Here is a 12,247-nt window from a genome sequence, read left to right as displayed (position 1 = left end):
GTGAGCGAGAGAGAAAAGACTTGGTTGGTGAATCCACACATCAAACTTGTCACAAATACTGGTATGGATTTTTCCACCAAATGCAAAGCAGACCGCACGCCTTCAAAGATTTGTTTCCTTTGTTAATTCTCCTGCTTCGTTCACACTATATGCAAATGAAAATTACTGTTTAAGTTGCCAATTTTACTGTGTTTTCTAGAGAATTACTAACTAGTTGTGTTTTCAATTGTGTGTAGCATTGCGATTTCTATTTGAGTCTAGATGTTAAATTGCTAATAAATGGCCAAAATCTTCAAATACCTTTGAACTCTCACTGCAACAAATGGCGTACGTTAATACACTCACATTCACATTCATTATATCCAATATCAGGTACCATGTCAATTCACAAATCGCACCTGAAATTGCACACCCTGGATGCGACTTGTCATGCGATTGGCATGGCCAGCAACTTGCCCTTTGCATGGCAAATTGCACACAATGTTACTGGGGGCTAACACCACTGTCACATCTAATCCGATGCGGCAATTGCCCAACTTACAGTGAAGTTGCACGAGTTCACAATCCAATTGGATGTGAACAGAGCCTACAGTGGCCAATAGGGTGCGACTTGGTCTACGATTTGCAAGTCGCCTGTAATGCCAATTGCATGGCAATCGCAAACAATGTTACTGGGGGCTACCCGGTCACATTAAAGCAGATTTCTAAGTGGTGTTATTGACACCACAGTCACATCATGTGACTTGCATAGAAGTTGCATGATTTCAAAGTTAGGGTACATGGTGATTTCAAGTGCAATTTGCAAGACAATCGACACCAATCTCTCAGCAAATTGCATGAAAAGTAGTGTATTCATTACTCTATTATTACTTGCGGCTCCAACCAAGTTTGAACCACAACAATATGAACGCTCCAATAGCGTGCACATTGCGTGGGACTTGGCATGTGATTTGCACAACATGCAAGTTGTAAATCGTCTGCAAAGTCGCACCCTATTGTCTGCTATTAGAGTGACCATATGGGTGCGTTTCAAACACTGATTTCTATAGTAGTACATGTACTACTTTAGTGGCAATTTGCATAGAGATCTGTGTCAGATGTCTTGAAAATTGCATTAAAATGGTCAACTTTACTGTAAGTCGCAGGATTTGTAAATCAGCTTTGCCCAGAGTGTAATGTTTGGTGATGTTTGATTTCTGGAGTGTTTTGCCAATTGATGGGAAATTCACCATACTAGTCAAATCGATTTGTCATTTTCAGTATTGCATACAAGATGTGGTCATGTGACTGTCTTAACTCATGCGAGAATCTGGAGGGAATTGTGACCATAGTAGCAATAAAGGTTCCAATTGGGGTTCCCTTTCACATCCCTGCTCAATGTTCTGTTGTATGCTGCACACGTACATTTCACTGTATATATCTTTCTGATTTGTGGGGCCTGTATACCAAGGGTTAATGCAGGTAGGAAGCGGATTCATCAGGTGAAAACACTTTCACTGACCAAACTAAGGTCAGTGGTGGGTGTGGCTTCATTGGGTGTGGGGCCTTGTTTGGCGCGCTCCAAATACAACCTAGCTTATATAAAGATGTGCAGTAGGGAGTGATTTGGCCTGTTACTAGGCCGGGTGGTTTGTGACTAAGTCCTTGCTTGTAGTGGTTTGGGGGAAGAAGAGATTTTGTGCTGAATTGCCCCAGACACCACTCAGGCTGTGTTTGGAAGTGGGCTGGAAATGTTTGCATATTTTTGGCCTTGTAAAGTGTTTGTGTGTTATTGCACAATGATTGTGTTTTTTCTCTTTGCATTGAAAGCCTCACACATGTCAATCGTTTTGTTTAAAATCTGCTCTTGTTTTAATTTTGCTTGCTTATTTAGACTCCAATGCATTTTTCTGACAAACCTGCTGACAAATGTATGTGTAGGGGATTTGTAGAGGTGGGAGGGGATTTGTAGAGGTGGGAGGGGATTTGTAGAGGTGGGAGGGGATTTGTAGAGGTGGGAGGGTTTTTTTTCACATGCTTTGTTTTCTTGATATTTTGATCTGAAGACTTTTTTTTTTGAATGGATCTTTATACTACGTGAGTGTGTAAGTAAATCCTATGTGCATGAAAATGTTACTTGATTCATCTTCCCCTTTGTTTCCTGCTATAACCTGAGCACACACAGTTCACTAGAAGTATCTTTAGATTGTAAGCTCTTATGAGCAGGAGTGTTTTATTTTTGCCACATCAATCCTATTTTTGTGACTCACCAAGATATTGACTGTACCTACTTGTTCCTGCTGACCAAATAAATGACGATATATTTGATCAATAAATATTTGACCGATGTTTTTGTGTTTATTTTATGTTCAATATATGAACAACCTTAATAGTTACTTTGTATACTTATATAATCTGCTCAAATGTAGCTTGTAAGAGCGTGAATATGCAAGTGTGTGCAAACTGGCTTTTTCAAAACCAAAAAAAAAAAACCCACTTGCACCACAATATTATGTACTAATGAATATGTCACATTCACTGTGCAGCCAGCTACAGGTTTTCTACAATTCGATTTACAGTAATAAAATAGTCCACACTTTGTTGATTTTTGGCCTTTGGCAACAAATATTAGCCAAGGTTAAAAAAAACAAATCAATAAGAAACACACATTTGCGAAAGCTATCATAGCCGCACATAAAAATGCGCGATTGCAAACAAATAAGCACCAAACAGGTGTCCGCATGGCGCATGAACGGCTATCCTGGAAGTCCGTCATCTGGTGCGCGCGCACCCGGAAGTGGTTGTGGGGAGTGTAAGTGGATGACAAGTGGTTGGAGGTTTTGTGTTGGTTGAAAATTTTGATAACCTTATTGGCATTTGGACATGGCGAGAGCACAGTTCTCAACTGAGGAGATGATCCTTATATGTACAGTAAGTGTGGCCATTGCAAACATGTTTATAACATGTGAGGGACAGGTAATTGCAATTTTGTGGGTGGGGCCTAGCAGAATCTCACTTGGTGCACATGCTACTTATCTGTACATTAGCTCCTGGGTATTGATGGGTCAATGATATTAACCACTTGCCTACTGGGTACTCCTACCCCCTTCCTGTCCTGGCCAATTTTCATCTTTCTGCACTGTTACCCTTTGAATGACAATTGTGCGGTCATGCCACATTGTACCCATCTTAAATTTATATCAGTTTTTTCAGACAAATAGAGCTTTCTTTGGGTGGTATTGACTTGCTGCTGTGTGTTTTACTTTTTGCTCGATAAACCACAAAATAGCTCATAATGAATAAAAGTCTGTTTATATTATAACATTTGGTAAACTGGTAATTTAGCAACACTGATGTGCGTTGATGAGGCAGCACTGGTGGGTGGCACTGCTGGCCACAGGTGGGCGTAACTGTTGGGTGGCACTGGTGGGCACTGATCATCGGGGCCGACCCCTGCTTTGATAACTGCTGGTTCTCGGCAGTACTTTCCACACATTCTGATAGCGTGATGAAAGTGCAGCCAAGACCCGGCAAATGCATTTCCCGGTGATCAGCGTGTCATTGGACATGGCTGATCACATGGTAAAAAGCCGCTGTGATTGGCCTTTACCACATCACGTGATCAGCTGTGTCCTTAGGACACAGCAATCACGGAGAGCGCGTTCTGCCAGGATGTCATATGACGCCCTCCCAGAGCTGCCTGGATGCAGTGTAGCGTTATTCGGCTATCTGCGGTCGCCCAATAGGTAACCAGCTAGGCCTTCATGGCTAATCTTTGAATATCTGGACATGTATACTGCGTATAATGCATTACATTCTACAATGTGTTGGTGTACATGGTATTACAGTGTGCAATGCGTTGCTGGATTCTGCATGACAGTGGACAGCGTATCACAGTGTGCAATGCGTAGCTCCATCCTGCATGACAGTGTACAGTGCATTACAGTCTACAATGTGTGGGTGTACACGGTATCACAGTGTGCAATGCGTTGCTCCATCCTGCATGACAGTGTACAGTGCATTACAGTCTACAATGTGTGGGTGTACACGGTATTACAGTGTATTACAGTGTGCAATGCGTTGTACACTGCAGAGTGCACTAAAGCATTTTACACTCATGCACTGTACACACTAACGCATTTTACACTCATGCACTGTACACACTAACGTATTTGACATTTTTAGTGTGCAATGCGTTAGTGTGCAATGCCTTGGACAGTACAATACATGTGCATACCCTGAAAAAGGGTCCTGCACATTTTTGGCCCGGATGCGGTGCAATTTGAGGTGTGCAAAATGTTTGTCTCTAATTGCAACGCACACAAATTGCATGTGATTTGCCCAGGAGTGCGGTGTTAGACCACAATGCATGTATGTGAAGCCAGAATAAAAGGATGTGGATTTTGTCTACTTTTACTTGCGCATGTTAACATTATGTAAGTGCATTTTTTTTCTGTTTAACATGCTATAGAAATGCAACATGCATTTGGATGGAGTGTTTTTGTATGTGCATTTTGGAAGTATTCTAAACACACATTGACCCTAGGGCCACACCATATCTTATGCAGGCCATAGATGGGTCGAAAATTGGCCGATTTTTCGTCCGAAAATAAAATCGGCCGATTTTCGGATCGTTAGTGGGCTATTTGTTCGGCCGTTTTTCGGTATTTTGCCAGATTTTTTTTTTCGGTAAAGTTGGAAAAAAAAACAGCCGAATTTGCCGATCGGCCGATTTTCGCGGCAATGATGGGCAAATTGGCCGATTTTTTACTGATAAAAAATCTGCACATGAGCAGTGACCTGCAAGAGGAAGACAAAAAGAAGAAAAAGAAGAAGAGGATGAAGAAGAGGATGATGATGAAGAAGAAGAAGAGGATGATGATGATGAAGAAGAAGAAGAGGATGAAGAAGAAGAAGAAGAAGAGGATGATGATGAAGAAGAAGAAGAAGAGGATGATGATGATGATGAAGAAGAAGAAGAGGATGATGATGATGATGATGAAGAAGAAGAGGATGATGATGAAGAAGAAGAGGATGATGATGATGATGAAGAAGAGGATGATGATGAAGAGGATGATGATGATGAAGAAGATGATGAAGAAGAAGAAGAGGATGATGATGATGATGATGAAGAAGAAGAGGATGATGATGATGATGAAGAAGAAGAGGATGATGATGATGAAGAAGAAGAGGATGATGATGATGAAGAAGAAGAGGATGATGAAGAAGAGGATGATGATGATGAAGAGGATGATGATGAAGAAGAAGAGGATGATGATGAAGAAGAAGAAGATGATGATGAAGAGGAGGATGATGATGAAGAAGATGATGAAGAAGAGGAGGATGATGATGAAGAAGATGATGAAGAAGAAGAGGATGATGATGAAGAAGATGATGAAGAAGAAGAGGATGATGATGAAGAAGATGATGAAGAAGAAGAGGATGATGATGATGATGATGATGATGAAGAGGATGATGATGAAGAAGAAGAAGAAGAGGATGATGATGAAGAAGAAGAAGAAGAGGATGATGATGATCAAGATGATGAAGAAGAAGAGGATGAAGAAGAAGAGGATGAAGATGATGAAGAAGAAGAGGATGAAGAAGAAGAGGATGATGATGAAAAAGAAGAAGAGGATGATGATGAAAAAGAAGAAGAGGATGATGATGAAGAAGAAGAAGAAGAAGAAGGATGAAAAATGAGAGGAATTCCAGTATGGCAAAAAGTGTCCCTGCAGAGAGCTCCGCTATTTCTTTGACAGTTCCTTGACATTTACAGCGGTTGCAACATTGTATCTATTTGTTTCCGAATAAAAACATCTGTATCCTAAATGGATACAAATAGATACATTGTTGCAACCGCTGTAAATGTCAAGGAACTGTCAAAGAAATAGCAGAGCTCTCTGCAGAGACACTTTTTGCCGGCTGTAGACGGGATGAAAATCGGCCGATTTTTTTTTTACCATTGCTGGCAACGTCGGCCGCTTGAACAACCAATTTTTCATTTTTTAAAAGAAAAATCGGCCGTTTTTCTCCCCGTCTATGGTCTGCATAAGCATTAGTGTGCCTGGGGGAGGGGGGGGACCTTTGGCCTTTCCAAACACAGTAGATGCTCCAAGAATGTTTCCTTGAACTCTTGAAATGGTTAAAAAGGAAAGACACTCTAGATAGCCTGCACTGAGAATTGACTGTCATGATGACGTGTCAATGATTATTTGCTCTCATTTTTCAGGAGTGGTACTGCTTGCGGTTGAAGCTGGTAGAAATCCACCTTCACGTCCTCCACTCACCTTCACTCGTGGCCAGTGGATATTTTGTGGCTGCAGGCAAGAACTGGCATCGAGGACCTGCATAATGACCCTGGCATGCCAGAGGTGGTTTGGAAGCAGCACAGCAATTTGACCATCCCTTTCCTCTATGTTGGTTTTAGGGTGCAGAATTGCTTCTCGTTCGTGAACGGACTGTCGCCGGATATCAGAGTCCCCATATTTTCAAGATATGTTTTAGCCATGTTGGCTTATTTTTATGTTATTTTCCAAGTGTGTCGCACCTAACCGCACAGTAGTGTGGTGCCATGCGTATTTGTGGCTGTGAATGGGGCTGTTTTTAATAGACGTGTGTAGGTGCAACAACGTTTTCATCATGGTACCTGCGCACATCTACATAGGGCATTGCATTTCTTTGCTGTGCTGGAAAATGTGTGTTCTTGCATGTGTTTCTGCACCACCAATGGTGTGAACAAGTCCTAAGGGCTGGTTCACACTATAGAAACAGTCTAGATGTGTTCCTGATGGGTTTTTTTCATGCCCTTTTGGCATGCATGTTTAGTGTGTTCCAGTACATTTTGAATGCGTTTTGGACATGTTTACATTGCATTTTTATATCCCTTCCACTTATTTTTTTCTATTTTCTTTGTATTCAATGTAGTTAGGGACATGTGCGTTTTAGTACATTCAAGGACGTTTCAATGTGTTCCAGTACAGTTCTGTGCAGAAACAATGCAGCGTGGTCAACTTTGTTTACAGCACCTGCAATGCACTGAAAATGCAAGCGCTGATGTGAACTATGACATTGACAACCATATAACCTTCTTTCTGTGCGTTTGTGATGCCGAAAAAGCAACTGAAACACATGTAGTGTGAACTGGCCCTAAAGTTTATTAGAGGTCAGGGAACGGGACTGACCAGGAATTGTGAATTCAATCAGACTAGTGGTGAGATACAATCAGCAATTGTATAATAATGTGAGATCTGAGCTGTAGCTGATAGAAAATGAGACACATTCACTTGATCAGTAAATAGATAGTTAAAGAGTGGGGCGGTGATCCATAGATTTGCATATGGGACAGGTGATGGCGGGGTGGGGGAGGGGGTCAAGTTGTATAAGGAGACAGATTTAAAAGAGAAAAATGTTACAATGAAATATACACGGCATGAAAATGGCACATTTCCTAATTGGCAGAAGAGTACATTCATCCACTTTCTAGTCATTAGGCAAAATCATAATTGTTTGATCAATATTCCTGGCACTGACACAACCCAGAAAATTGATCTCCATTTTTTAGGATGTAGCCATGACCGGGATTAGAACCCATGACCCAAGTGCTGTAAGTTCTGAGCTCTAACCACTAAACCACTGTGGGAGACACAGTTTGAGCTATAATGTAGAATAGTTCCATTGTTTGAAAATGATAGAGCGAGCGCTGGTCAAATTATATAGACTACTAAAATGGTATTACACAAGATAAATATAACCACGAACAGTAGTGCATGAACTCGTGAAAGGTCATCCACCCCTGTGACAGTGTACTACACTATTGAGCACCTTTCTGGCTCCTGTGGCTGAGCTAATTCCTCCCCAGGACCATTTGGGCACCCACCCTGATGGATGGATGGATGGATGGAGCTGGATGACTAACCCATAACTGCCAGCATACCGCTGCACCCCCAGATGTGTGGAGTGTATAACCCATACACATTAATACTTTTGTTCTGGTGAGTGTAGACCAGTCCCAAGGGTGGTTTACCTTTCACGAGTTCATGCACTACTGTCCGTCACGGAGAGACCACACGTGCCATTCATAGGCACTCTCTGAGTTGGTACTCTCACACGAAGGACATTCCATTATTCAGGAATGATTCTATGAACTTATTTTAGCACCATTTACAATATTACATCATTGTTGCAATTCTTTGCACTTTTTGGTTTTTACATGCGTTCATTATTGATCACATGCATTTATAGCGCTGCACTTGTCTTTACCATAGAATAGTTACGTGATTAAAGAGAATGAAGATATATAATTATATTGGGAAATTAGAAGTATATAAATTATTTGAGATATAAGTGTGTAAATGTTTAACATTTGAGTACAGAATGTATGACATTCATTAGTAAATGCATTAGTTTCCTGATCATTTTGGAGACACAGCAAGAAAATAAATAGAAGAAAATAGAAAATTCTAATACAGGTGTACAGGTGTATTTATAACATTCTAAGAATTCTTTTGCCATCATGAAAACGCCAATGTAAATAAAGCCCGCGCTTGTGCGCCATCTAGCGAACATATCCGGTATTGCACCTAAAAATGTGCCAGTGATAGCAAAGTAGTCAATAGACGCTCGTCAATGAGCTTGCTAGACGCTGGTCAGACGACTGATTGATTGACCGGAGTCTGCCTGAATGGTCAGTCTCTGCTATTACACTCACATCTTAGTGAATCAGGGCCAATAAGTCGATGTTCTAGCAATATATAGTCCAATCTTGAATACTTCTCGTGTGCATGGGAGTAAAACGTATAGCCTCTGTCCTTCATATGCTTAATTCTCCAAATATCCACAAGTTGACATTGAAATATTTATTTTTTTATTTATTTATTTCAGGTACTTATATAGCGCCGTCAATTTACGCAGCGCTTTACATATATATTGTACATTCACATCAGTCCCTAACCCTCAAGGGGTGTACAATCTAAGGTCCCTAACTCACATTCATACATACACATACTAGGGACAATTTAGACAGGAGCCAATTAACCTACCAGCATGTCTTTGGAGTGTGAGAGGAAACTGGAGTACCCGGAGGAAACCCACGCAGGCACAGGGAGAACATGCAAACTCCAGGCAGGTGGTGCTGTGGTTGGGATTCAAACCGACCCTAGTACTGCCAGGTGGAACCATTTAGCCACTGTGCTGCCCCATATCATTTTTTTCAAGGATCTCAGAGACCTACTCTCCTTCCTCTGCACAGGAGATGTCATATCTATCTGAGGGTCCATACAGAGATTAAAATCTCCCACCGCAATTAAACTACCTTTTTAAAATCCATTAATTTTTCAGAGTATTTTTTAAGAATATCTCCGGTTTCTTATTCGGACAATAAATATTTGCTAATGTACAATCTATTTCCTGTAATCTTCCCTTTAAAAACAGAAATCTCCCTTCAGGATCTACCAATCTGTCCTCCATCTCAAACCTTATATTTTTCGCGAATCCTATTGCCACTCCCTTAGCTCTTCTAATTGGGGAATCTGCATAGAACCACAATGGATAGTATCTAGAACTTAATTTTACATTTGTTTCTATCCCCAAATGTGTCTCCTGTAAGAAAACCACTGAAGACAATCTATGCTGAAGCTCCTTAAGTATCCTTAATCTCTTCCCAGGGCTATTTAATCCATTAATATTATAAGTTACAAATTGTATCTCTTCCATTCTTCCCTTCTTCTCCTCTCCTCTCCTCTCCTCCATCCCCTCTCTCCTCCTCTCTTGTCCATATCTTCCCCTTCTTCCTCTAAGACTTCTCCAGACAACTATATCTCCTACTGTATCGCAGAGGCTAAAACTACCTACCCACACCCTATCACCTCCCCCCCACCCGCCTTCCCCCCCTCCACCCCTCCCCCCTTTACCTCCCAATACCTTCTCCCACACCGCCCATTACCCTCCCTATCCCTTAGCCTACCTTTTTGCCTACAAATCATTTGCGGTCCTAACCCAACTTTTGATTCAACTTTAAGGTGGTGCTCCAACTATGTACGTTTCACCAGCTACCTATCCTCCTCCATGTCCTGCCATACTCTAAAAACCGATAGTAAATCTCCAGCGATCTAACCGAGTGGCAAGGTTGGAGGGCTGCAGTTCTTTGTCTAAGCAGTCAATGTCAACTTTATGTTTTATTAATCTGCGAAGCCATTTGGATAAGTTTACTGCTTAGAGTTGCCTTATGTGCTGCCCACACCACAACAGGAGAAAGAGTATCAGATTGGTTAAACATGAAATACTCTTTAATACTTAATTCTAGTTCCATACAGCGGACCCGATCACTAAGAAGCGATTAATTTAGTCGCCAATTGCTCAGCTTATCCCCAGCAATACCGCCTACAAACGCCATCATCCCTATCGCATGGTCCGACCAGGCTGACTCCCTAATATAGGCTTTCTGGACCTGGGAAATGAGTGAGGACTGGTTATAGATATGATCTGCCCTGGAGTGCAAGTTATGCGCATGGGAATAATGTATATAGTCCCGCATAGTCGGGTTCTCAAACATCAATAACACCTACCGGGTGGAGCAGCTTTGCCAGGCGCAAACTGTCTCTAAATGGGTGATGGAGCCTATTAGCCATATCCAGACTGTGATCTAGGGCCAGGTTCAAATTACCTCCACAAATTACCCTGCCCTCAATGTGGTAGGAAAGAGTGTGGAACATAGAGGTAAAGAAGGCTACTTGTCCTGTGGGCATAATATGAGAGGAACGTATAAAGGGAGGGTCCTCTGTGTCCCTCAAGGAGGAGATACTGACCTTCAGGATCCTTCTTGAACCAGGGAAATGGCAATGTGTTTAGCAAACAGTATGGCAACTCCCTTTATCTTAGTCTCTGTACTAGCGGTATAGAAAACGGGGAAGTGCTTATGCAAAAATGGAGGTTTGTAGGTGGCAGGGAAATGCCTCTCCTATAAAAAGACAATATAAGCCCGCTGAGTGTGGTAGTATTGTAGAGCTTTGAGCCTCTTGATTGGGGAGTTAAGGCCTTGCACGTTATGCGAAAGTAGTCTCAAAAGGGGGTGTTTAGATGCAGCCATGGTGAACATTCAAGAGGGACCCTCAATCAGAAAAAAACAGGCTGCAGCTAACCAACCCACGAGTCCAGGGGGGCTTCCAGCTCCAGACATTCAGGCGGGAAACCAAGCACTGGAACAACATAAGAAGTTGTCCACCAGGGATCCACACAGATAAGAAATAGGAAGAAAAGGAAAACAGATTAAAGAAAACAGAACAGGCAAAGTAACAAACATTAGCAAACAATATACCCTCAATTCTAAAGAGGTTAATTCCAAAAAGGAAAAACCAAGGCCCACAGGCCTGCAAGCCAATTCTGAGTCAGAGCTCAAGAAGAACCTGAGCTATCAGGCAGAGGAGGGAGCACCCGAACCGGGTCTCACCATGGCCAGCCCTAATTGAAGATAACAGTGATGATCAATTGGCAAAGAAATTTTTCAAAATACTCTGTGAGCTAACTTCTAGATATAACCATTAGAGCCAATACCAGCAAAATACTAGAGCAGTTCTGAATTTCCCCTCTCCAGGGAGGGATTACACCAGCTAGCAAGGAAATGTCCTTTAAAACAGGTCAAAAACTGTTGCAGAGCCTAGGCTAACTGAACCCAAAATGGAAAAAGCAGCAGTTCAAGGGGGACGAGCAGTGCTGGAGGAATGAGAGCCCTGGGATCTCCAGAGTGGAGATATTGGATTTGGAGAGGCTACAGCCTCAGGTGGAGGATGGTTGAGTTGTTGTGAAGAGACAGATGGGGGATCCTGAGAGATTCGGCCTAGGTGGAGTAGAAGCTTCTCTCCCTCTGGGAAGGTGGAAAAGTCGTAAGCCTTGTTTTTGTGGGTGAAATGCAAACACAATGGAAAAGTCCAACAATATATTTGATCTCACAGTGGAATAAGCCTTGCAGGAGCAGTTTCAAGCCATGCCTCTTTTGGATGGTGAAGGGCGAAATATCAGATTTGGACTTTATGCCAGCGAATAGATAATGGCTCAGCTGACCAAGAGGCCTTCATAACCAGTTCTTTGGTGCCATAAAAGTGTGGTTTCATGATGATATCATGGGAAAGGGCATCTGAACGCGGGGCTTGTAATCAGCTCTATCCAGTTCCAAGCAATGATCTGCTAAATCTGGGAGCATATCATGCAGAAAACAGCACACAACAGCATCAGTGTCCTTCTCTGATTTTGGCAATCCCAACATTGTACCACC

Source organism: Staurois parvus, unplaced genomic scaffold (assembly GCF_062004578.1).
Source record: "Staurois parvus isolate SC_StPar_1 unplaced genomic scaffold, SC_StPar_1.0 ptg001462l, whole genome shotgun sequence".
NCBI lineage: Eukaryota > Metazoa > Chordata > Amphibia > Anura > Ranidae > Staurois > Staurois parvus.
This window is presented reverse-complemented; position numbering follows the sequence as displayed.